Here is a 27,861-nt window from a genome sequence, read left to right on the forward strand (position 1 = left end):
TAGGTGGAAGTCCAGATTTGGCCTGAGGCTACAGTTTGCTGACCTTCCTCATAAAGGAAAACCCTAACTTGTAGCTGGATAGAAATCATACATGAGTAACAATAAGCCTCGAGGGGGAAAAAGTGAGCTTTAGAATAGCTGTCTTTAAATGTGGTCACCCTAAAGACTTAAAAAAAATTTTTTTTAAAGATTTTATTTATTTATTCATGAGAGACACAGAGAAAGAGAGAGAGAAGCAGGCTCCATGCAGGGAGGCCGATGTGGGCCTTGATCCTGGACTCCAGGATCACGCCCTGAACCAAAGTCAGACGCTTAACCACTGAGCCACCAGGTGTTCCCACCCTAAAGACTCTTGAGAAATGAATCATCATCTGTTAATCCAGATATTTATGTGTGATTTCCATGCTGGCTGATGAGTTTTCAGATTATTGAGTAGATCTGATGGCAGGTTAAATAGTTGGCTCTCCAAATCCTAATTCTGGTGTGGGAGCAAAGGGGAATTTGGATATATTTAGGATTTTGATGAGATAGAGAGTTGAACTTGAATTTGCTGCCAAGATGCATGTTTTAGCAATTGTTACCCCTGCCTGCTTCAGAAGGCATTAGTTCGTGGTAGGAGCTGGTGGTGTGTGTGTTAACGCTGGCCGTGCATTTTTAAATCACCATGTGCAATTCATGTGCTGTTTGTACTTAAGCTCACCTTTCTGTGCAGGCACCAGGATAGCCCACCTGCCATACCCAATGAGGAGCATCACTCTGAATGGGTTCCTGCCATTACCACTTCTTTCCCATTTAGGGAGCATATGTCATTTCAATATCTAGAAAACCAACAGATTTGAAGAGGCTGCAGACTGCAGCGTTCAGGGAACCATTATTGAAAGCAAACAAACATTTAGCAAAGGGGGGAAGTTGGGGTGGGGGAGGCAGGAGAGGTGGAACAAGCAAGCAGTTGATGCCTCTGCTTCTTTGAAGGGAAAAATTGAAGGTTAAAAGCATTTTTTTTAAATCATCCTGGGAAATGTAATTGGCCCACCTGATCTGTGAAAAGCAAGCTCTCGGATCACCTAGCATGCCACATGTTGAGTTTCTCTCCAGCCACCCGATCTTTCTTTGAGGAACAGAGCTTTGTCTTAAGTAAACATTTAAGGCCTAATTGGATCATTGGTGTGGTGTCACAGTAATTAATGCACAGCTTAGAGTCACATAAGTCCTGAGCAGCACCAAGTCCTGCTGTGAAGTAAGAGAAGACCTGTGGGATCCAGCCAATGAGACTCACGCACGATTGTTCTAGGCGATGAGGAAGAAATAGCAGGTGTATTATACAGAAATTAAAAAAAAAAAATCTCAACAGTGGCTTTATTATTATGCTTAGCTAAGGATAGATTAAAATGACCTCCAAAGAGGGAGTGTGATGTTCTCATTGGTTTTATGTCTTGGTCGTTGGTTAAGAATGGGACACAGAAACCAACCTGAGCTGATTTCAGCTTAACAAAGAAATACACTGTAAGCATGCAGGGGAGTTTTTCTAGAACCCAGGAACAGTGCAGCTAGATCCTTGGGATGGAGCGGTGCTGAGTAGGAGAGCTTACCGCGTGCACCTCAAATCTGCTGTCTTTCCTCTCTGTTTTCCCTCTGTTACAAGTTTGCTTCCCCTGGTATTCTGGTAGATGTCCACCAACCAGCTTTCTAGCGGGAGAAAGCCTGGATTCGGAGTGTTTGCCAATTCCCATCATGCAAATCCTCCCACCATGGCTGATCCAGAGCTACCAACGTGAAAGTGGAGCTGGGAAAAGATGTCCAATAGCACACCATTATACAGCATTTTCACCAGGCTTTCAGGAGCAGAGACACTAATAAAATGTAAAATAATAATAATAAATGTAACCATAATGCAGAATAATTAGGAAGTGATTTTTTTTGGAGTATTACCTTTGTTTTTAATAGAATTTATTTAATTGTAAGTTTACATAATTTAATTTTAAATAATGGCTGCGTTAACAAATTTCACTCACGAAATTCCTGATGGCTTAGAGATCAGCTCTTGGGAGCTAGTACGCATGAGCTGATTCCATGATTCCAGCACATTGCTGGGTTTTTTTCAGCTTAAGTGCACGGCTCAGGGAAGCAGTGCCCGGCACCCCATCCCCCAGCTCCCTCTCCCACGGGGCCTCCTTCAGGACCTCAGGCCCAAGTCCACAGTCCAGGAAGAGAGAATGGGCTTGGTTGAGCCTGTTCTAATCTGGCCAGTCAGCTGTGCTGGGGGTGGATGGAGGCTCCTCTTTCCAGGAAGGGGCGGGGATACTGTGTGGTTGGAATTTCCAGCAGCTTCCTTGTCTGTGGGAAATATTCAGAAGGTAGTATTTGTTCCAGACTTACCATGTACTGGACACTGCTGGAAACACATCTCATTTTGTCTTCAGGATTGTGTGAGCTGGGTATTTTTGTCTCCATTTTACAGAGGAGGACTCTGAGGCCCAAGGACGCCCGAGTCCTATTAGTGACTTGCTTAAGTTCTAGCCAGTAAGTTTAAATCACAGAGCTTGGAATTCATATTCAAGCCCATCTTTACCCCCAGAGGCTTCTTTCCACCAACCGGTTGCCTCTCATGTGGAGATACTGTGCAAGGACACTTGGCCCACAGAAGTCAAGTTTCTGACCCTGTGCGGGGATTGCAATCCTCCCTCCTCCCAGCAGATAGGGAAGAGGGGGTCGAAGGGGAGAGGGTGCATAAGAGATATAGGAGCAAAGGCATGCATTATTTCTACCCCCAAAAAAACCCAATCTCTCTGTGGCTGCCTCTCTTCTTTCCTCTGGTCTCTGGGGGGCAAGGGGCAGATACTGGCTTCATTGTAATTTTGGGTTTTGGTGCAGATCACATAGTTGAATAGGAGTGTGGATGCTCAGTTTTTTTTCTTTTTTCTTTTTTCTTTTTTTAATCCTTATTCATTGTTTGCCTTGCCTGGCCACTTTTGTGTGTTCCTGCCCCCAGGTATTGGGCCCAGTCAATTCTTCCTGCAATTAGTATTCATGGTCAGCTGAGCAGAACTAATGCAACAAACCGTTTTTACTTTGAAGGTCATATTACAGGCTTCCGAGCTCCTGCGGAAAAGGCTCTTTATGAGTAAGTTCTTCTTGACTATCTCCAGGAATTTAATTTTCCCTCTTCTGAATTTTCAAGCCCGCCTATTGAAATCTTCAATGTCATTCCCCAGGAAAACACCCAACACCAGACAGATAACCGGATGTAGCCAAATTGTTAGTATTTAAAAAAAAAAAATCCTTTCTTCCCTGGGGCTGCAAGACACGTGCGTCTGTGCCCCGGCCTGTGTGGGAGTGGCACCTGTCTCCTCCTTTCACTGTTTCCTGTGATATGTGTCTGTCATTACTATCAGTTGCATTAATTAAAAAAAAAAAGCCCATTCATTTAAAATTGATAAAAGGAGGGTGCTGAAAATTCTGACTTCTGATTATTTTTAAATTGTAGTCAGTTATTGCAGGTAGTTTCCCAGATAGCATAAGAAGCAAGTAATAGTCTTTTAAAAAAAGAGTCTTAAGTTTTTTTTTTTTTAAGAATTGTAAAATGGCTTCTTTGTACTGAAGGTGTGATACCAATTAATATTTAAAGGAACAAAAATGGTCAGAAAATTCTTTTAGCTGCCCTGGAAAAATTCGAATTAGTCCAGAACGATGGCATAAATCAGCTAATTTACATCTGGCATAATGTTGTGAACACACACTATCTCTCTGCTTTCAAGATGTGCGGACAACACTATTTTGTCCTACTTTCTTTCTTTTTATCCTCCTTATAGTTAAAGATAGCATCGGAGTTTTCACTGATGCTCTTCAGAGCATATTACATGAAAAAACAAAATCTAAGAAAGAGGTAATATCTGTCTTTTTAAAAAAGATACCTTTAATTCTTGGTTTCTAAACTTCATGTCAGATTTTGTTTACGTTTTTCTTCTCAGACTAAAAGACTAAAAAAAGATTTTTTACTAATTTCTAAAGATACACTTCTTCTTTTGAAAACAGTGAGTCTAATGTCCCTAAGATACTGTTTTCCATTTTGCTTTGGCCACTAGGAAGCTCTGAACCAAAATTGTGGCTGGCTTTTAGCAATTTGTGGGATCCTCTGGTGCTGAGTCAGGGGAATAAACCCCCAACTCTGGATTCCAGTCCACAGCAGTCATTTACCTTCTCTCTTATTCAGTTAAATTTTGTTTATGGATTCCTATAGGCCATCTTCCTCTCTCCTCCACATTATAAACATGAATGAGGTAGATGGAGTGTGCTACAAAAATTTGCTTACTGAGGAAATGGTGAAGTTCCTGAGAAGGTGACTCCTGTTTCCACCTGGAGTTGAGGGCTCCCAGCTGGGGGTCTTGCCCCACTGACATCTCCCACTCAAGTCCTCCCTCAGTGCTGGACCTTTTGGTGCAAAAATAAAAAAATACAGGCAGATGACAAGGAGGCTGAGGGGCGCTTAGCACAGAGGCCCAGGAAGCTCCCTTTCCAAAGGGCTCTTAGACTTAATGGGAGGAAGCATTTTTGCTATTTGTGGATGAGATCTTCCTCCTGTAGGGGCTTGGGAGCCCGGCCTCGGTAAACGGGACAAGAGCCTACCAGGCTGGTGAGTGTGCACAGATTAGAGTCTGCAAACCCTTTTATGGTGGCATATGCTGCTTCTATCTCCGTAGACATACATGTACACACAAATTTGAAAACATCATTGTCTTTCCCCCCATCCCTTCCTTTCCTCTTTCTGTCCCTGCCAGTTTTCCTATGGAGGGTGTTCCTCATCAGGACCCCCAGAGACCACAGCTGCCTTGAGAGAATATTATGTCTACCCTTCCCCATCCTCGCAATAGGGAGAACAGGAGGTCTCCTTTGAAAATACCTCTTCGCCTGTATAAAACTGTATAAAGCTGCAGCTGCCTCTGGAAGAAAAAGTAAAGGTGAGTTTTCTTTCTTATAATCTGTTTAATTAATAAGGTTCCTAAACAGACAAACAAACAAACAAACAAACACATACAATGCAAGGCCATTTTTTTTTGGATCTGATTAAAGTATAAGATCTATTTTCTTGCAACACACCAAATGATAATGGCTTTTTTCCTCCCTGAGAATGCTGCAGACACAGAATCCAGTCCATCAACTATTCATTTCTAAAAAACAAAAGCAAAAAAACAAAACAAAACAAAAAAACCAAAAAACAAAAACACCCTCAACTCTCGCCTCCCCCCCCCAAAAAAAAACTCTGTTGGTGAATTTCTTCTCAAAATGTGTGTTTAGGACAGCAGAAATTTCTGACAAGTCAAGTACAGGTGATTAAAGCTTGCAATGTAAATCAGTTAACATCTGTAATTTTCCTTGTTCTTGAATGCTATTAGTTATTTCAAGAGTAAAAAAGGATGTTTTACTTAATTTTTTTGAATCTTACTAGGTACCCGTAGCTTAACTTAATGATTTGTATAAGTGATAGTAATTGCTAGGACTACAGTTGAGTATTATTTGCTATAAAATGAACATGGTTATATGTCCAACAGAACTAGCAAGGGACAGAAATGCAGTTGTATCCAAGAGAAAATAATTATAGCAATAATCAGTGTAATTCATGATAATGGCTGAATTGAATTTCACACCATAGCTCCAAGCACTTACATTTAATGAATGTAGTTTGTGCTTGTTTACTAAAAAGGTTTTTAGCAGAAAATCGATAATGTAACTTCAGTGTTTCTAATTGCAAATGCAATTATTTTTTTTAAAGTAGCGGTTCAATAAGGATTTTGTAGAGAAAATTGAGGTATGTGAGTGCTGCACATGCTGGCGCTTTAATTAGTCTACCTGTACATTAGTGCTATGGCGCCTTAATATCTATTTATTACAACATATTGATTAAAATGGATTTGTATTCAATTTTAAGGCTAGCTAATGTAATGGACATTGAAACTTTTCTGGAAGCATTGGCTGGGATTACAACATGTCACTGGGTAATGAGGCTTTCCTTCAAGAGGTGATTTCAGAAATCATCCTACAAACCCAATAGTGGGGCCAAGGAGGGGAGGGACAGGCTATGTGCCAGTTTCCATGGAACGAGTGGCAGGGACACGTGTGGCGTTTGGTAAAAACAGGAGGTGTGTGGATTTATAATGTGACTGCAGGTTTGTGCTTACTTGGGTAAACTTCTGTGTGTGCGTTTTCCAAGCCCAAGATATGCTTGAGGAGGTTATGTTGGGGGTCGATAATTTGCTCCAGTGTAAAACCTTTCAGTAGACTTCTGGGTTTAGAGATCCACAGCGAGTCTAGCCAGAAGCTGAAGGCAAGTGTACTGTCTCAGGACTTTGAGTAAACCAATCAACTCAACTGAAGTCCAGTGTTCATGACTCACACTGATATGAACTGATGCATTGGCCTTCTTTGCCTAACTGGATCCTTTGTTCAAGACTCACCTTGTGCCTAACCGTCTCTCCACTTGCATGGTCATCACAGTCACCATCACATCAGTGCCACCACCACCATCCTCCTCCTCCTTCTCTTTCTTAAGTCTTATCTCTGCGGTGTGTACATTGGATTTATGATACGGTCTTGCAGAGCATCATGGGAGCTTTATTCCACAAGAGAAGGTGAAGAGCTGATCCTGGACAGGCTGAAATTCCTTAAGAGCCTAAATTTTAAAGTATATCCGCTGGCCTGGGATTTCTGACCTTGCTTTAATGAAATCCTGGTGTTGCTATCTCAAAACCAAATTAATTTAAACCTGAATGTTTTGAGTGGGCGGAAGGAGTTTATATTATAACTTTATAAGCAACATTGATATGCTACTGAATTCCAAAGACTTTTGGGGGGTGCTGTGGGGAGAGGCAGAGGCAGAGGGAGAGAGAGAACCTTAAGCAGCTTCCACGCCGCACAGAGCCCAATGCAGGGCTTGATCTCATGACCCTGAGACCACGATCTGAGCCAAAACCAAGAGTGGGACACTTAACTGACAGAGCCACCTAGGTGCCCCTGAATCCCAGAGACTTTAAGTCCTGCCTCTTACAATATGGCTTTGAGTCTATGTGAGAAGCAAGTGTACCAAGAAAACAGCTCCAAAAGGGTCTTCTATCAAGGTTTTATTAAAAATGAGCCCTTGGCAGGGTTTCTGGGCAGCTGTAACAAGGCCTGTGGTGTTAGCTTGTTGGAGAACTGCCCCCTACCCTCCAAGGACCAGGTTGGCGCCCATAGCCTTGAGGGGGCTTGAGGTCCAGGGAGCGTGGGTCACTCCCTCCTCTGGCTTCCTATGGCACATCGAGTGAAAGGCCTCACAATGAGCTCTTCCTGTGGTCCATGCCCTATGCTGGGTGTATCACCTTGGTTGTCTCCTGCTTTTACAATAGCCCTGTGGGGCAGGTGGTATTGTTACTCCCATTTTCCAGATGAGGACATCAAGGCTCAAAAAGGTTAAGTCGCTGGCCCAGAATCAGATGGCTAGAAAGTCAGTGGAAGATCTGGGGTTGCAAGTGCCTTTCTATACACTCCACTGGCTCCCCACTGTCTGTCCCACATGATCCACATCCACTCTACCTGCTACTATTAGGTCAAGCCACAAGAGGTGCATTTTTCTTGTGGCTGGGCTAAAAATTAGTTTTCAGTCTGTATCTCTCTCCACCCTCTACTCCCCTTCTCTGCCAACTCCTTCCACATCTGGTCCATCCAAATCAATAAAAGCTAAGTAAGTGAAGGAGGCCAAGATCCAGGTGAATCTGACTTGAATGTGTCTCTCTTTATGTGGGGAACGCGGTTGCCTTCCATGTCAGGTGTGAGCCTTTACACCATCTTCCTGGAGTCTGGAGGCTGAGCATGTGGCCCATTTCAGTGTGTCGAGACCTGGTTGGCACCTGCACAATAGCACCATGCATGTGCCTTTCGCTTTCCCTGGCACGTCCATGAAGTAAGTGAGCTGGAGAATCGGGTGCAAATAAGCATATTGTTAGGGTGTGATGATGGAGTGGGAAGGTCCTCCACTGTGGGACCTCTGGGGAGTCTCCTTCCTCCCTGAGTCTCAACTTGCACATCTGCAAAGTGGAGCAAATGACCCCCACCCTGGCTCCCTTGGGACAAGGCTCAGATGGGGTCTGTTTTCCTCCCTGTAGTTTAGAACCTTTAACAGGCTTGACCAAGGTAGAGAATCCTAAGGAGGAAGGTGAACAAAAGCTGCCAGGAAGGTAGAGTTTCTAGCATCAGCTGCAGAGTCATCCTTAAGGGAACAGCCCCCAGGTGCCTCACCCTCTGCCACCCCTAATGACGGAACAGCCCTATCCTTTTGTGGTCAGAGTCATTAGGCTGGAGATTAAAAAGTTAATGCTTTGTCAAGCTTTCTTTTTTTCTTTCTTTCTTTCTTTCTTTCTTTCTTTCTTTCTTTCTTTCTTTCTTTCTTTCTTTCTTTTTGTGTGTGTGTGTGTGTGTCTTTGTGGGGGGGGAGGCACATGGTGTATATTCAATATGGCGCCATGGAGCCAACCAGGAGCTGCTGCTTGATGGGATGATCTTCTCTGTCAGGCTGGAAAAGACAGACACCCTGTTTGACCAACAAATGTATAGAAAATAGTGGCTGGTTCTAAGTAGCAATTACATAATAATCTTATCCAAAGAAAATGTGGGCTCAAATTAAGATGATTTCACCAGGAAAACATTAAGGTATACAAAGAGTTCTTAATAAATAGAAATAAATAGTGCTGGGCCTGCGCCATGGTTATTTTCGATGGTTATCTACCCTCGCCACTGCGGCTCAGGCTGCATTTTCCGTGGGACTCAGAGCGGCATTTTGCTCTACAAAAACAACTAGCTCCTTTCCAGCCAATGATTACTTGTAATTATGCTTTCCCCTGCTATTATTCTAATAGACCTGTCATGTTGCTCGGAGGACTCTGGCATTTAGAATATACGACGGCTTTTATGGATGGACTGCTGGAACACTTAATATAGCTCTATTTCTGAATTATCAAGTTCTAGCCTTTTGAAGTCTGTGTTAGTGGAACTCCTATTTATGAGATGTGCTGTGCTTAAAGGTTTGCTATTGATGAAGAGGTCCAACAGAGCCTTTATCGTAAGTACGGCAGCATTCTCCCTGAGAGATAAATAGCCGTGCTAAAAGGTATGGTGTGTACCTCGGCTGCAGATTACTAGCCAAGTACCTTCAGAACAGTATACTTCAAAAATACCTTTATGCTTCTTGTTTGTTCTCTTTTCCATGGAGATGAGTGACATTTTTTAAAACCCAGAGGGATGGATGCATGTTGGCTGTCGTTGGTCGTCCACATTAACCGGGTTTGGAGAACGCGTGTGCTCTGGCACAGGGGCATCTGCGTATATGCACAGGTGTGGTTTACATCCTCGGTGCTCACGGTTTCAAGAATTTGCTCTTCTTTGAGTTTCTTTTATTTAAAGGTGTACTTGGCTGGACTCAAGTACTTTTTTGGAGTTGGGGAGGAGGGTTTAGGAACAGGAGGGCCTGTTCTGAAGAATCTGGAAGACACTGTTGCTGGCAGAGCAAGGGCCTGCTGCTGGGCAATTCTGGCAGTGGTACGTGCAGAGAGCGGGTGGTGGTGTTAGGCTCCCGGCAGGGTGGGCTGGCAGCAGGTGGAGACCTTCGACGGGGTGGCCTGACAGAGACCTTGTCACCAGAGCTGGTTTCCAAAGGTCAACCTAGGGACCGCCAGCTGGGGTGAAGTGTCTTTTAGCAGCTAACCGGGTTGCCTCTTCTATGGATCCCAAAATGTGAGCATTTGAGGCTAAAGTAACTAGACAGTGTGGGCACTTTTTGGGGGGCCTTGGGTGGCGATCATAGGGAAAGACATGGGGTGTGGTTGACACGCACCCATGTGCCGAATTTGCCGGGAGTGAGTGGCGTGGCTGTCTCAGGACACCCTCGAGAGACTCCAAGTTTTTAGCAAGCGTCCCAGATGCAGACAGAACTCCTAGGTAGCTGACCTCAAAAACACAGAAGCAGGACCGCAGAGCAGCTTTTGACCATGCGGCAAGAATTTGCATCGATTCCCCCCAAGAAGGCAGGCTGTTGCTCCAGAGCGTTTGCCTGGTGTTTTTCATTTGGACCCGTCATGCATCAGAACCCTGACTACGCACTCCCTGTCTAATTCATCTTCACCCATATATTTTACCATTACGGATAGCCTTCCCCTTAAGCTTGTCTATTTACTAGCTGGTGTGACAGATGACAGCGAGTCTGAGCCATGGTAGATGGCATTCGTATGGCTCCGATGCCAGAAGCATTCTAAGCGCCGGTGTTGCATATTTATTGATCTCCATATTCCCAATAATCTGATGCCCGTCACATTTGACAACATTATGTGGAGAGGTCAGCTAGATGGGGCTAATGAAGCTGTTGCCAAGATGGATGTTGTTCCCACAACATTACCCTTGCAAATAGCTCTCAGTGGGGCATTTCACTGTCGGGCCAGGCATTTGAGGACTTTCTATTTTTTTTTTTTTAAATAGTTGACGTTAACATTAAACAAAACCTGAAGCTATTAAATCTTAGTATTTATATACGATAGAAAACACGGATGCCCTGGCATCTTTCCAAATGAAAATCTTATTAACGGACATAGTGCTTGTGGCAAAGTCCTCAGCAATCAGAGATTGGCTTGGCTGTCTAAAATGTTTGACGGATTAGTCCAAGATGATGTGAAGGACCAAATGGGAAATGGCTGAAGTCTGGAGGATTAAAGTGGCAAATGGGAGGGCTGGCTGCAGCTGGAGGCGGGCGACTCTTTGCTGTTTCCCAGCTTCCATGCTGCTGCAAGCAGCTGACATAAAAGGCACTCAGGTTTAGATAACGCTTTATAGGAAAAAAAAAAAGAAAGAATATGAGATAGTATTTGCAAAGAGGATCCCATTTAATAAACGCCGCATGGGAATCATTGACACAGGAAATGCTTCAGGAACGCTTTTGAAAATATTAAAGGCTTCCCTTTACACCAGAACCTAGAGCCCTTCAAAAACCCCGCAAACTGCCATTTGGAGACTTTCACACTGTCCTGAGGGTCACTATGTTGGACAGTGTGATCCTGACGATTCTTCTAAGGAGCCCATCTTGGTTTAATTCTAGGTGCATGGTTATTGGTTACAAGTTCATTGAGTAGCTGCAAGCATCTCTGTGCCAATGTGGTTTTCGAGAAACTTGTTGCATATCTTGGTAGGGCCACTGAAAATTTGGGGTTCTTTAAGAAAAACATAATACATCTTAAGTTCTAAATGCAGTATTTTCTAATGGCAGGTGTATTTGATAGTTTTCTTCATGACAGCGTTCCTCTCCCAGCCCTATCTCAGAGTGGACACAAGCAAGGATATACAACAGAGCTGATAAGACTTGGCTCCCGGCTTGTCCAGAACTTTCTCAACAATAAACTCATTTATCCAGGGCTAGCATTTAGGAGCATTAATTCACCACATTGCCTACAGTCACAAAACTGAAGAACTTCTTGACTTGTTTATTTTGTAGGGTTGAAGAAAGGATGTTGGAGAAGAGAAGATTAACCATTGTGCCTTTTTCTTTAGTGCATCTCAATTCCCCCTTCCGTCATGCCTGTTCTCAGGTTATGCCTTTTGCATTGTGTTGAGTGAAGAGGTAGAAAAGAATTGATGAGTTCAGGAGCAATGAAGTTCACAGCTGGGCAGATGCTTATGTTCTTTTCAGATGGAAAACTTCTTTCTCCTTCATCCTTCCTCCTTCACTCTCTTGGAGTGGCATACTACACACACACACACACACACACACACACACACACACACATACATATACACACATAAATATGAGGTATAGGCCATATATGCACATATACCATTAAGAAAGCATATTCTCTCTCTCTCTCTTTTTAAAAAGATTTTATTTATTTATTCATGAGAGACACAGAGAGAGAGGCAGAGACATAGGCAGAGGGAGCAGCAGGGAGCCCAATGCAGGACTCGATCCCAGGATCCCGGGATCACAACCTGAGCGTAAAGGCAGATGCTCAACTGCTGAGCCACCCAGGTGCCCCGCATGTTCTCTCTTTGTTGAATGCCTAAAAGTCATAAGGGAAACAGAGTCAGGTAATGGCAAAAGTTGACTCCAAGTAAGGTAGAGTGTGGTACAGCGTGCTGTCTACAATTTAAGAGACACAATTCTCACTAAAGAAAAACACCATTGAAAAGTCATATGTGAGAGATGCAAGTTAAAGCTACCCTAGGCAGCTTTAATTTAGGCATGAGCAAATTACACGGACAGCAGTTGCTATAGTAACTAGTAGACAATATGGTGTTTATGTTGCTATTGAGATATCTTGGTCTTTACCAAAATGAGAAAAAGAAGAAGAAGAAGAAAAAAAGACAAATCCCAGACTTCCAGGAGCGTACAAACACTGCATGAAGGGAACATTTCTCATAACCATTTTACTTCTTCCATTTATTTATAATGAAATGGGTATCTATAACTATATGCAGCCCAAGGATTGGTTTGTTGTTGTTATTAATATTTTCCTAATTAAGATGTCCTCTTAAAGGCCTAGTCCCTGTGGCACCTGTGAAGGCCCCCCGCCCGCCATCTTGGATGGCCTCCATGAGAATTCTGTGGTTGGGCATGGTGCACTTTGAGTGTAGGCCAATATAGGTCAGTTGAAGGTGAACCTAAAAGGCAAGAATGCTCAAGAATTCAAAGCAGGACGGATGCTGCAAGAGATTGTGCTATTACACTCTTATGGCAGTTAAGATGATTAGTAGTTAGCATGATTTCAAAAAGCATTTAGGGTCCTTTCTAGAGACAAATAAGATGTTTCAAAGAGCACTTGTGACAAAATACAGTTGTCTCACATCTAAGGCTGATGGAGAGACAGCAGAAAACATAGTAAAGTGGGCACTTGCCATTTTGATGCGGGAGTCTGACAGGTGGACCCCAACAATTCAGCTCCCAATTTGGATATTGGGTCCTGGTAACTAAATCCATAGCAGTTCACCCAATAATTGCTTTGCTTTTACTGTTGTAGATCACCACTGCCAAAGCTGGTTTGGACAGACTCAGGGTGCTTCCAGTCCTTTCAAATTCTTAAAGCAAAATTGATTTATATTAACTTATTTAAAAAAATCATGTCAATTAGGGCTTTTTCCTTTTAGGGTGAAGTAGGGGACTCTTAAGAAGGGGAAATGCAGAGGTAGTGTCCCACCAGCCCCAAACGATGGGAGTGATGGAAACAAAACTTGAACGTACCAAGATGTCTTGATCTGTACATACTTTTTTTTTTAATTTTTTTTTTAATTTATGATAGTCACAGAGAGAGAGAGGCAGAGACACAGGCAGAGGGAGAAGCAGGCTCCCTGCACCGGGAGCCCGATGTGGGCTTTGGTCCCGGGTCTCCAGGATCGCGCCCTGGGCCAAAGGCAGGCGCCAAACCGCTGTGCCACCCAGGGATCCCTGTACATACTTTTGACTTCATACTCTTCTTAGCACAGATTAATATGCCAGCTTTCCTCCACAAAGACAACATGAAATAGAGGACCAAACATTGTCTTTGGAGACAGAGAACCTGAGTTCTGGTCTTGGTTTTGCTTTTTCCTAGGATATGGCCTAAGGGAAGTAATCCATTAATATTTCCCATCTGTAAAATGCTGTTCATAATACCCACTTGAACAGCTGGGAATGGATAAAGCAGGGTGCTGGACTGCTCTGGCCAGGAATCTGGGCTGTGAGTTCCATCTCTCAGCCACTTTTATTTATCCCCACTCCTGCTTTGGCCAGTCCCAGATGTGGGTGAGTCATTTGCTTTCTCTGGCCTTGGTTTTCCCCTCAGCAAAATGGCATCACTGGCCTAGAGTTGCCCTGCTGCCCCTCACATTCTGCAATTACATGGCACAAGCTTTCCCAGCTTCCTAAATGCCTTTCCTTTGAGAAACATGTGCAAAGACATCTCAAGTCTGGAGTCTTTGTGATCAATTGTCAATCCACCCCCTTTCCATGAGTTTGAACTGCTGCTCAATGGAAAGCTTGGTTTGAAATGAAGTTCTGTGTGTATTATAGGGACGGATTCTGAAATCAGAAGGAAATGGAAGATCGTTGATATGAGCTTTTTGCCTCTAGGCTGATAATGTGTTTTTAAATCCCATTGTACAGATTAAGCAGTTGAATTTCCCAGAGTTTAAATGACCAAGGCAATGCCTCACAACCCGCAGTATTTCCACGGTCTCTACCTGCCCTGAGTTTAGACTTCCAGAGGGTTCACCAGAAGGGGGCATTTTCCCTGGGATAAATGTGCAAAGGCTAAGGCTAGTGGCTGTCAAAACAGACACTGCACTGCATGAAAAAGAGATGGTGGGCCAGGAGCCCAGAGGGGATGGGAGGCAGGAGAGGGAGGGGTGTGGAACTGTTTGAGAACAGGATTTGGTCACCTGATTCATAATTTCCATCCATTGCCGAAGCCTTTAGTACCTGAGATCCTTCAGCACCTCACCACCCTGCACCATTGCCCCCAGATTGCAAAACCCATTAGACTGTGAAGTAAGGCGAGGAAAAATCAATTTTTTGTCTAGCCTCAGAAATTCTTTGGAATAATATGTCAAAATGGTTATCTCGTCCGTTGCAACTGGCTTGGAAATATCAGAATTTCTATGGGTATTTATGAGATTTCCATGTACCATCTGGCTCTCTCCATGTGAGTGTGCCTACACAGATGCTGGGATAACGTATAGGGAGCTAAGCGCATTTATTTTTACAGAGGGTAATTATTACAGTCTCTCCTTCCAGAAACGAGCCTTTTGTTTTATGTTTTCAGCGAGAACTTGTGAAATATTAAGATATTTTACTGCCTTAATGTTCTGAATTGTTTGCCTCTCCATATTGCAATCTAAAACTCATTAACAGTTGAACAATTTAATCAGAATGAATCAAGTTGTGAAATGGATACACGGGCAGTTCACACAGCCATAAAGCATGGCTGAAACTTTTCTGAACAGCTTAATAAAACTTAGGAAGGCAGCAAGAAATAAATGATTATCCTGGACAGTATCAGGGTAAACAGAACCTGGAGCCATGAACTTGGTAATTGTTCTCACTCAGCACATTTGCCCAGGCTTGGTCTTAATTCATGGGATGGACCCGTGACTACAGGGATTTAAGTGGCCAGTCCTTTTGTAAAATTTTTCCCTTAATAATGAGCATGATCAGGGAGGCAAAGTGAGAGCAGGTACATCAAGCCTGACTTTAATTCCAGAAGTGTTCCTCTGATAAAAAAGAGTTCCTGGGGATGCCGGGAGGCCCCAACCCACAATTTTTTTGTGGGGAGACTGCAATTTCAAGAATGACCTTTTCATCGTACTTTTAAAAATATCATTTATCCCAGCACCACATTCACACTGCAGAAGCAGCCACGTGTGTTTTGTGGAAGTGGGTTTTAGTTTCATCCCCACGTTTGGATTGTATCCACATCAAATGCTCCAAACTGTCTGACAGAGTCAACTGTATTATGCACTTGAATTCAGCATGGCCAGCAGGGTGACTGACTCATCCTTGGTTGCCCAGAACTCACTGACTCTCAGGTAAATGGGGATGGTCGGTTACCCTAAAAAAATCTCAAGTCCCAGACATTTCCTAGCCTCAGTGCCAGAAATTACTCTTCTTTCCAGTGCAAGAATTTTGCCTACAACTTCTTAATCAGATGATTATCCAGAATTGCTACATTTTCTTCCTCCCTCCCTCCCTTCCTGCCTTCCTTCCCTTCTATTTTTGGTAATAAAATAATACTAATTTTTAAAATCCCATCTTCTTCTGAGAATGAGTTGAAGCACTTATTTAGGCTTCTAGCATGTATCTGGGTTTTGAAGTTTCCCCATCTCTTTGTGGTCAGTGTGAACTTGTAAAACAACAACATACACTTTTGATATTATAAATTCAAATTGCACCCCTGTGCCATGCGTCTTTGGTATTTTTGTTAATTGGCACCAGCAAAGCAGCATTCCTACCTAGCACAGGCTTCTGCGGCCCCAGATAGAGAAGCTTCTATAGTCTGGTTTCTCTAATTGCTTCTTCATTATTAAGCTCTCGCCTTCAGGGTTGGGTTTGTCAAGACATGGGCTTGTCAACATCCGTTCTTGCTCTTTTGACTGTTCAATTAGATGAATTCTAACTCGACCACCTCCTACCTGAGTTGCCAGGGACAAATGTTGTTCCTCATTTTGCTTTGCGTCATTTTTTTTTCATCTGTGAAGTGGAGATGGTAAGACTGGTGCTGTAAAATTGCCATAGGTACAAGCCCACAAGATCCAAGTGCTTCAGGGTGTGAGACCGTGTTTGACCATGATTTTGCCAAGTCTGACTGAGGCCAGGGGCTGTGACGACTGGCAGGTGCCCAGTGGCAACTGATCAGGAGATGCTGATTCCAGCGTAGGCACGAGACCCAAATCCATGATTTCAGGGGCATCTCCTGGCCCATAGTCAAAGAGGTATCATCAGAGAGAGGGCCAGCTCAGTTCTTTATGAATTGCTGCTGGGCTTATAGAATATTTCAAGTTCCGAGTCATGTTGATTATTGTATCACAGTTTATATAAAGAATAATCCCATCCCAGTCCCTTACTGGAGATTCTGGTCTACTTGGGTTTACTATTGAATATCACTTTCCCTAACTACTTGTCATTGGATTAATCAAGATTTGGCCAGGTTATGTGTCATTTGTGTTTGTTTAGTGGCTACCCAAAACATTTTAACATGCACATTTATATGAACAGATAATGAAGTTTCTCAGTATCCTTATCTTTCTTCTGAACAACATGAGGTTGTGAAAACATTACACACAGCCAGAAGTAACAGTGAGCATTTTGGAGATGCCGTGTCATCTAACTCTCTCATTATTACTATTATTGTTGTTATTATTATGAACTATTTTGTATCAGATCCCAGATATCATGTCTCATCACCTAGAAATACTTTGGGTGACAAGAACTCTTTTCCTATAATATAAACACTATGCCATTATCACAGCAAACCACATTAGCAATAATTTGTTAATATGACCACCTACCCCTTCCATATATAAATTTCCCCAGTTGTCTCAAAAACCCGTCCTTATAGATGGTTTGTTTGAACAGTCAAATAAGGTTCACATATCACAGGTATATATTTTCAAAAAGATTTCCTTATTTTTGAGAGAGAGAGAGAGAGAGAAAGGAAGGGAGGGGCAGAGGGAGAGGGAGAAAGAGAATCCAAGCAGACTCCCTGCTGGTGTGGTGCCCCACATAGGGCTCGACCCCACAACCCCGAGATCATGACCTGAGCCAAAATCAAGAGTCAGATGCTTAACTGACTGAGCCACCCAGGTGCCCCTCACATGTATATTTTGAGGAAAATGTAAAATGCCCTATGGTCTGGATTTTGCTGGTAGCTTTTACTTTGTTTCCTGTAAGTTGTTCTTCTACTCCCTGAGGTATTATAAACTAGTGTTTAAATTCAGTGACTATTTGAAATTCAAGACTTTTGGGTTAATAACACTTCAGAGACATTGCTGTGTACTGATCGTATCACGTCAAGAGGTACAAGAGTATCTGACACCCCATGTTTATGGATACTAAGAGTGGTCAGGGTTCAGATGGTATCAGGTGAATCCTTCATTATGAAGTCCTCTGTAAAACTTCTCAGGTAATGCTTTTAAAAAAATTGCAGTAAAATAGACATAATGTAAAATTTATCATTTAACTGTTTTTAGGTGTACAGTTCTGTGGAATTCAGTATATTCACAGTGTTGTGCAACCATTGCCACCACCCATTTCCAGAACTTGTTCATCATCCCAAACTGAAACTCTATACTCATCAAAAAAATAACTCCCCATTTCTCTTCTCTGCCACCCCTGGCAACCACTGCCCTACTTTCTAACTCTATGACTGTCTATTCTGGGTACCTCGTATAAATGGAATCATACAGTATTTGAACTTTGGCGACTGGCCTGTTTCCCTTAGCATAATGTCCCCACGGTTCATCCGTGTTGTAGCATGTATCAGAATTTCGTTCCTTTTTAAGGCTAAATAATATTCCGTTGCAAAGATAAGGCACATATTACTTACCCATTTATCTATTGATGGCCACTAGGGTTATTTTTGGCTATTGTGAATACTGCTGCTGTCAACAAGGGTGCACTCACCCAATACTTCTGTTATTCGCTGAGGATATTTGTCTAGACCCAATATTTCATTACAGGTTGCAGAGTGATTTTTCTAATACTTTCTGTTTATATAACAGTTTTCAGAATAATGAGTTGATGGCCCAGTATCCCAAAAGGTAAACAATGAGGTATTGGGGCTTTTTTTTTTTTAACCAACTTTTTTCATAGCTCCTCAAGTTAGTTCTTGTGTCCTTTGACACAACTCTGGTGCTTTTTATCACTTCTTGTATTTCTGATGCAACGTATCCCATACTAACCTTGTATATTTCCTACTCGAAGGGGGAAAAACTCCTTTCCCCCACCTTTCTCACTCCTCTAGTCTAAGTATTTTGCTGCTGGATAGCAAATGTGTGAGTTTCCCCCACACCAACCAATTCTTCAGTGCTTTGTGGATGTCAACTGGGAGTCCTACATTTAACTCATTTCTGACATTGGTCTACCTGGGGAAGCGCCAGATCCCATAGGTTAAAGGCTCAGTCCCACAAGAGGGCCCCCTCCCCATGTCAGGCACCAACTGTGCTTCTTACTCTAAATTCAAAGTTTCCCATGACCCTCCGTCTCAGGGTCAATATTTACTAGAATGACTCAAAGAACTCAGGGAAACTTTATTATAAAGGATATGGTTCAGGAACAGCCAGATGGAAGAGACACACAGGGCAAGGTCTGGAGAAGAGGATATAGCGGTTTCATGCCCTCTCTAGGCATGTTACCCTCTCAGCACCCCCATGTATTTTGCCAACCCAGAAGCTCACCAAATCTTGTACTTTAGGCTTATAGAGGCTTCCTTACATAGGCATTATGTTGGCTGAATCATTGGTCACTGTGTATTAATTCAACCTCCAGCCCCTATTCCTTCCCTGAGGTGGGGCTGAAATTTCCAACCCTCTAATCACATGGTTGGTTCTCCTGGCAATTAGCCACCATCCTGTGGTTGTCTGGGGGCCTTCCAAGAATCATCTCATTAACATAAACTCCAGAGTGGTTGAAAGGGGTTTGTTAAGAATAACAAAAGACACTCATTTCACCTTTATTGTTCTTATCAGAAAGAGTTTTAGGAACTCTGTGCCAGGGATGGGGATAAAAACAATATTATTTCTTATTATAAATCACAGTATCACACTATTCATTCCTGAAATCAGCTATATTTTTCCGGAGAGATCTGGTTCTTTTGGGATTGGCACTTAGAGACAATGACCTGGGTATTTGGTGTGCTCATTGCTAGTGGATTGTCACAGTTTCTAGGCTTTTCAGTAAACAGAGGTAAAATGTGTATTTTTTTGAAAGAGAAAAATGATAAATTCATACTGAGATTTTAAATTCAAAATTTGTATCACAGTGTTTTCACTTCTGATGTTATACTTGCATATCTTTCAGTATGAAAATCTTAGTTCTGTTCGATTAACAAGATTGTTTTATTCTAGAATATATCTAGAGTAGTTTCAAAAAAATAATGCCAGTATTTATAAGATGTCTTTTCAGTTGTTGTTGTTAGGTTGTACCCCATTAAGGATGTGTCATCAAGCACTGTGCTTTAACATCAATTGAAGTAAACTTTTTCCCTCAGTGTGTCTCTACCGCCAACTCGACATACATTTATTATGTATGTTTTAGCGTACAGAAACACCATAGGATCTTTTCTTATTTCTTGAAGAAAAAGTTATAGGGTTCTAAGAAGAAAGCTATATGTAGCATATATATTAATATAGCTATTAAACAACATAATAGATGCATACACAGGAGTCTTGCTTCCATCTTTCCCTACACGATTCTGTTTCTTCTTTCTTAATGAAATGGAACCATTTTCCTTAGCTTTTGGCTTATCCTTCAATTGTCTCCTTTTAAAAGCATAAGCAGACCCTCACACACATACCTTCTCTTTTCTTAGACAAAAGATGCGTACATTTTAGCGTGCATGGCACTGCATTATGATGCTACTTTAAGTATTGGGCGTTTGGGTTCTTTGCAGCATTTAGCTATTATAATCAATGCTGAAATTAACAGCCTTGTGATCACATTGCTTTGCCTTTTTGCCATTGTATCTTTGGGATAGACTTTTTAGAAATGGGATTGCTGGGCTCAAGGGTAGATGTGGGGTAAATTTGTTAGACAGTGCCACATTTCCCTATACAGAGCTTATCTTCTTGGTTACCCCTCTAATCACCCGCCATCTACGAGCCTCACTGCTTCCTTACAGCAGCAGCAGCATCAACAGAGTATATGGTAGTGGTGTTTTAGCTATTGGGAACCTTTACAATATTTATTTTTATCTTATCTTGAGATTCTTATACCATGTCAACAGTACAAATTTGGAACCGCCCATGCATATTGGGGTTTTTATTTCTTGGAGAATGGGGGAACGTTTCACCCTATCCAGAGCCTCATCTGATGACCTTAATTTTTGAGGCTTCCTAATGCAGGAATTTTCTAGTTCCATTTTGATGGAGGGGGGCAGCCTTTGGGGGTTCCTCTATTATGCTGTGTCTCCGTTTGGGACTCCTGTCTTCATCTGGGTGTTCTGCCCTCAGCCCTGAGCCAGGGAGCCTGTGTCGAGATCTGTTACCCTCTTGGGCACTAAGTTTTCAGCTTCTGTGTTTTGCCAGTCTGGTTTCGAGGGCCCTCTTGAATTCTGGCACCTGGGGAGATTTCCTTTCTTTCTTTACAGCGTATCTGTGCATTACATTTTCTGTATACACTTCTATGTATAATAAGTGGGAGGGGGATGCCTGGGTGGCTCAGCAGTTGAGCACCTGCCTTTGGCCCTGGGCGTGATTCTGGAGTCCCGGGATTGAGTCCCACATCGGGCTCCCTGCATGGAGCCTGCTTCTCTCTCTGCCTGTGTCTCTGCCTCTCTCTCTCTCTCTCTCTCTCTCTCTCTCTGTGTGTGTCTCTCATGAATGAATAAATAAATAAAATCTTTAAAAAAAAATAAGTGGGAGGGAGTTCTTTAGAATCTTAAGTGTCCTGGTTGCTGGAAGAAACTCCATGCAGATTTATGAGTTATACCAAAGTAGGGGAAATAAAAATGGAAATTGGGAGCAAAGTGATTATTTGCTATGCAAAAGTAATCTTTGAGAATGGACTTCCAATGTGTGAACCTAAAATGTTACCTTTAACTAAAGTTGGGTTTATACGTATTACATAGAATGGGATATGTTTGTTGTGCGAAGGAGCTGTCTCTGTCTCAGATGTGAGGAGTCTGGGCCACGGGCTACACATTTGTGCACGATAGGGCTGAGCAGAGAAAAGACCATCACTACATTATCCTTTTGGCCTCATTCCAAAGTTCAAACTCCAAACACACCACAAAACATACTGTACCAGATAGACCTCTGGGAGGAATAGATCATGAAGGGAAAAGGAACCAGGATTACCCATAATGGGATAATTAGGAAAATCCTTTAGTCAATACTGTTTAATTTCCTTTCAGATTCCTAGTTGCCTATTAGCAATGTAATCAGTGCCTTCTGATAATTTCCAAAAGGATCTAGAGCTGACCTTTCCCCTTTCAAAGGAGATGGGCCTTTGGTTTCTGTTGTACAACTCCAGATATTTCCACATGCTGGTTTCTGTGTTGGCTGTGGTTTTGTGCCAGAAATCACATTAGATCGGAAGTAGCCCAGATGGTGGAGAATGGAACAGAATATGTTGACGTTTCCTGTGGTACAAGATTAGCTTGGCTTGTATGCTGACAAGAATGACAGCTCACAGGTGATTCATTTTATAAGCAGAGAACAAGTTTTGGTATTGCCTGTTGCTGCCTTGCTTGCCCCCTTGAACCTGCCAGTGTGTGCCCTGGTAGGTATGGAATAGTTAACCCTCTCCTCTGAAGAAGAATTTTTGGAAATCTTCTCCAGCCTGGATAACTCCTAACTGGTTGCTTTTCTTTGAATTCTCCCATACTTGCATCATGCTAAGCAAACAGGCCAAAAGAAAACTGTTGAGTTTTCTCAAACCGATCATTATTACTCCCCTGCTAATATCCCTTTGGTGAGTCCTCTGGAGAATCAGGTCCAACCCCCAGGCCTGGCATTCAGCGCCCTCTGAAGGGGGCCTGGTGATCTTCTTCTCTTCCACTCTCCCCATCTGGCAGCCCCAGATGCCCCAAAGTCTTCCATTTCTTCTAGTGTTTGCTTGAAGCTCTTCCTTGGGCCTGTGACACCCTTCCCATCAGAGGCCATGCAGTCAGCCCTTGACTTGTGGGACCATGCAGGGGCTAAGGACAGCTGTGCTTGGGACAGCTTGTTTTGAGCTTTACCCCGTGATGGCTCTGTGGCTTTACTTCCCCTTTGTGCAGACTCACTTAGCTTTTCCAGCTTGATGGGGCTCTCTGCTAGGATTGGATTTGTCTTTGCATCTTTGCCTAGGAAATTCCTATTTTAGTATATGTGCTGCTGAAGCGAGCACATACCTAGGAAATTCCTATTTGTCCTTAAGTCTTGCTGCCCTGGCTCCCATAGAATGCCCTCCATATTTTTTACCTCATTTTCAGCATTTGCCATGTTGAATTGTAAACTTTTTCCAATTTTTGCTTGGCAAACATATTGGAGGAGGGATCTTGCCTGGTAAGAGGAGATTAATTGGTAAGATGAATGGATGAAAGAATACATTCAGAAAGGGTATTTTCAGTTAGGTACCATTTTGCCTGGAGGAAACTGGGCCAGAAGATCTGGTGGGGCCCCATCCTGCTGTATAAAGCAAGGCGGGTAGATTTCATCCTAATACTAGCCAGGTTACTACCCTTACTCTGACCTACTCTGCCAGGAAGTTTAGGCTCGTTTTCTAGACAGAAGTATCAGAGGGCAGAGACTGGGACCTCTGGATCCTCCACAAAAGGCACCCTTCGTATCAGAGGAGGTGCTGAGTCAATGAGTGAGTCAATGAGAGTGTGAAGAAGTGAGAGAAAATCCATTATCATGACAAAAAAAAAAAAAAAAGAATCTATAGGAGCCTCTGGAAGGGATCTGAAGACTTGGTATGAATAGGAAGAACAATACAAGGTTACTTGGTCTAAGGAAAGAGAATGAGCTGAGCTATGCATGTGAAAGAGAACAACAGGCAGAGTGAAAAGAGGGATGGAGTCAAGAGGCCTGGACTTGGCTTCATTGTGACCCTAGGTCATTTGTGTTCAATTGTTTAGCTTCCCATTCATTTATCTATTTATCCATCCATTTGTCTACTTGGCTATTAATCTATCTTCCCAATCAACCCATCTGCCCTTACATCCATCCATCCATCCATCCATCCATCCATCCATCCAAACATGTGTTCACTTGTCCATGAATCCATCTAGGCATCTGTCTGTCCATCTAGCCACCCATCTGGCCACCTATCTGTCCATCTAGCTCATCCAAACATCCATCTATCTTATCCAAACATCTGTTAATCTATCTATCTATCTATCTATCTATCTATCTATCTATCTATCCATCCATCCATCCCAACATCTATCCACCTGTCCATCCATCATTGATCCGTTTGTCCATTTATCCAATCATCCACCTGCTGTTCATCTCTCCACCCATCTATGTTCCACCATTATTAAATATCTATAGTTACATCCATTCGAAACTCAAACATGAAAAAGACATTGTCTCTCCCTCCATGGGACTTAGTGTATTATGGGAAGAATGTCAAACAAATAATGACTGTGTAATAAGATAATGACTTTAGAGGACACTTATTAGTGTTGAGAGTGAGAGCATCTGAGTTTGCCTAGAGTCAGCAAAGGCTTCCCAGAGGAAGCAGTATTTGAGTCCAGACCTGTGCAAGGAGGTGTTTATTACCTTGGGCCTCAAGTTCTACCTCACCTGTGAAAGATAGGCATGGGACCAAGTGACATCTGTCTAAAGGGCTCTGTGATTGCATGAGTGGCAGGCACACTGGGTACCAACAAGAAGTATGGAGAACTAGTAGGGGGACAGAACCAGTTAAATACTTGGCTGGGACTGAGGCACCCCATCTTTGAGGGCCCCCCCCAGTCTCCTCTGTCCAAGAACTGATTATTGCATATGCGTTGTTGGAGGAAAAGCTTTGCTCAGTTGCTTGTTTCCTGGGACAAAGCTAGATGTGGGCTTTCCAGACTTGTTCAGGGCCCGGGGCCCATTGTCTGTAGTGTGCCACGAACTCCATGAATTTTAATAGCCTCCATTCAGAGTGATTAAAACCTTAATGAGATTTAATTATCTTGATGTTAAGTGTTTTGTGTTAAGTTATTGCATTCTGACCACTCATTGTGCGCTGCAAGCTCAGGGCAGCTAACCCTACCTCTACCTTAATGGAAAGGAAAGTTGAATATATTTAAATGAAATTTCCCCCAAAGTAATTGCCTTCAATGAAACACCAAGTAGGCAGCAGGATTGAATTTATAAATCGAGCTGGCTGCAGATGAGAGCTACCATATTTGGAATGGTTTTCATTAATCCAGGGTCTCCAGAAGGAGCGATGTGAAAAGTGCAGAATGTAAGTGACAGGTGTTTATGGTTCGCAATTGCATTAAACAGGCTCTTAAGTGCAGGTTAAGGGCCTTGGTGAAATATAGAATATACCTTAGAATGTGGCCTAAATTTTTGCCATTTTGGACTTTGCATTACTTAAACCTACAGAATTAGCAGAGCTTTTGGTTAATCAACTGTCAGTGTAAATTGCAGTCAAGCAAAATGCTGATAAATGCCGAGAAGCACAGTTTGCTCGGCCTGTTGCTTTTCTTTCTTTCTTTCTTTTTTTTTTTTCCTTCCTCTTCTTCTTCTTCCCTTGGGTCTTCTGAAGGCCTTCAGCTGATGGAGAGCTTTTAATTTCACATTTTGGCCCCCACCGCAGGTGATAAACAAAGGTTTCCCCACTGCTCCGGCTGGGGTCAGTTCTCCGGCCTCCCGTCAATCCCACTCCCCGTAATTACACACAAAAGGTGCCTGAGATCCACAGCTAATTTGTGGCCTCTGTTTAGCAGAATTTAATAGCAGGTATTACTGCTGCCGCGGTAATTAAGGACCTTTGTCAATAAGACGGAATGGATGGCCACACTTGGTTGTAATCAGTGGGCTCTCGAGAGCCAGAGGAGTGAAAAGGGAGAGAGGCAATCCATTTTGTGAATAACACGGCCCTCCTCGGCCTCTCTCCCTCCCTCCCGGATCGGGCAATGGAATAATAATTCCCCAGGCAATGAAAGTACAGGAATAAAAGTACTTACCCTCCAGCCGGTGATTTTTTTTTTGACTTTTTATTTACTCTACTGAGCTTTCTTATTTGCTCCAGGCTGCATTTGATGAAGTATTGTTTAAACAGCACAGAGCAAAATGGATGGAGGGAGGTGGGAAAAGGAGGAGGAATTTTAACCAGGTGGCGAGGGAGGCGCCCCTGCTTGAAGGTGGATAGCCTTTCGGTTTATCAATTATTTCTCCAGGATACAAAAAAAAAAAAAAAAAAAAAAAAGAAAGAAAAAAAAGAAAAAGAAAAAAAAAAGAAGAAGGAAAAGGAAAAAAAAAAAGACAAAACCAAGTGGCTTCGTGAAGAGGTGGAGGGTGTCATTTAGAGCTGTCTCTGAACATAGTCATTCAGCTCTAAATGGGTCGCCTGTAACAAGCGAGAAGTGAACTTGGGGGAGCATTGTCCCCCCCTGCCCCCTCCCTAATGTACCGATGAATGGCCCTGCGCGGGGGCGGCGGCGTGCAGGGAGGGGGTGGTGGAGGGGGGCAGGGGCTGGCGGCCACAATTCAAAGAGACCTTCAAGGTGTGTGCCCCTCGCCGTAATTGGAGAGGAAGCTGCCTTTCCCTCGCCTGTTCCCTGCCTTTTTACTGGTTTTAACAAGCATGATGCTTTTAATAGTGCTTTGAGTACCATCTCTTTATACGCCTCTCCCTTTTTAAAGCAGCTTTAACTATACTCTTTCTGTCGCTAATGCCTGAAAAACTTCTACCTTTAATCATTCCCGGATGAGGCGGCAAACAAGCAGGGGCCCCTTCCCTTTTGCAATTACGCGGCTGCCGGCAGGGAAGGGGCTGGCGGGCCAGAGGGAACAGGGGAGCGGCAAGTATGTGGATTGTGGGATTTGCTGCCAGGCCCTGGAGAGCTTGGCCACATTACCAGGGGCCTCTTGTTAGGGGAGGGCCGGGGGTCAGTTTTAAACAGCCAAACCTGCAAGGTGGAAGACAAAAATCCATTAGGCTGCTGTGAACAACACCCCTGGCTTTGGTTAATTAAGAAAAAAAATTGGGATCCCTGGGTGGCTCAGAGGCTTCTGAGGCTTCCTTTGGCCCAGGATCGAGTCCCAGGATCGAGTCCCACGTTGGGCTCCCTGCATGGAGTCTGTTTTTCCCTCTGCCTGTGTCTCTGCCTCTCTCTCTCTCTGTGTCTCTCATGAATAAATAAATAGAGTCTTTAAGAAAAAATTGTAATCAGTGTTCCAGTATTCCGAGATACCCTCACACCTCTGTATCCAACACATGGTTTGCTTCTCTCCCATTTAGAAGCCAACCCAAGTTGGGCTAAGGGGTGGGACCTCTCATTCTGTGAGATGAGCTTGAGGGGTTTCACAGGCCCCATCTGGGCTGGGGAGGGATTCAGGCTGGGCTGGCTCCAAGTGCAGGTTCATAAACAGAGATGCAGAAGGAGGGGTCCATCTGACCCCCTGCCGAGGACCAGCATTCAGACAGCCTTTGGGTCCCTCACAGGGGCGGCAGGGACCAAGGCCAGGAGCTGCAGAGCCGCTGGGAGGGCACCCTGGCTCAGTTAAGGAGACTCAGGAGCCCCTGGCCCCACAGCCCAAGATGGGTGGACCTAGCCAGGGTGGACCTCATCCATCCCATTGTTGGCTTCTGACCAGAGTTGCTTCTTTCTGGAATGATGTGTTGAACCAAAGTTTGGGAAATATCCCAGAGGTGAAATCCTTCCCAGAGTGAAACTCTGGGGGAAAGGAGGGTGAAGGGTTTCCTTCAGAGCTTCAAAACATCTCTTCTCCAGAGACACCAGCCTGGAAAGCACCCCTTGGATCCCCTTCTTGAGCATTAGGGTCCAGTCCAGACTCTGGGGCAATATCCAGTTCACTTGTGAAGCCACTTTCCTTGTCTGTAAAATGTAGGTGAGAATAGCTCCTGCCTTCTCACCGGGGGTGGGGGTGGGGCGTGGTGGAGGGGGAGTGTTGGGGGTACTTATGAGGGTCCGTAAGGTGGTGGTAATGAGACTGCCCACTGCCTAAGGAGCCATTCATTCATATTTGACTTTGTTTTCTTCTGGGATCTAAAGGCCCATTGGATTCCTCTCTCAATTATCTGGGAGATGGGGTGGGGTTTGCAGCCTGGTCCTGGGATTCAGAACAGCAGGCTGTGCTGTGATGTCCGTGCTGTGGGCTGTGACAGGGCCAACACACTTACACCACCAAGCATCCACGTGGTTGACGATCACTTAGGGAAGTTTTGCTTTGCACAAAATCGCAGGGGAGAAGTGAATGCAGAGGTGGCTGGCCAGAGAAAGAGGAGACATCTCCCCCAGACCTGCCCTCCTCAGGGCCCTGAGAGTAGGCTGAAATAGTGCCCCCTAAAGTTACCGTGTCCTCATCCTGGAACCTGTGAATGTTACTTGTAAAGCAGAAGAGTCTTCCCCCAGTTTCACTGAGATATAACAAGGTGTACAACATCATGATTTGATAGATGTGTATAACGTGACACGGTCGCCATAAATTTAGTTAACATCC

General features: G+C 43.5%; 1 long non-coding RNA gene across 3 annotated transcripts in view; it reads left to right on the top strand.

The window, feature by feature from the left end:
• The first annotated feature begins 2,990 nt into the window (after window positions 1–2,990).
• Window positions 2,991–27,861, top strand: part of LOC118352691 (uncharacterized) — an 88,251-nt gene continuing 63,380 nt past the window's right edge. For all 3 annotated transcript variants that reach the window (XR_004810227.2, XR_004810228.2, XR_007406824.1), the window contains exons 1-2: window positions 2,991–3,121; window positions 4,776–4,955. This is a non-coding gene — a long non-coding RNA (uncharacterized LOC118352691). The remainder of the gene's footprint in view (window positions 3,122–4,775; window positions 4,956–27,861) is intronic.

This window comes from Canis lupus, chromosome 28 (assembly GCF_003254725.2).
Source record: "Canis lupus dingo isolate Sandy chromosome 28, ASM325472v2, whole genome shotgun sequence".
Lineage (NCBI taxonomy): Eukaryota > Metazoa > Chordata > Mammalia > Carnivora > Canidae > Canis > Canis lupus.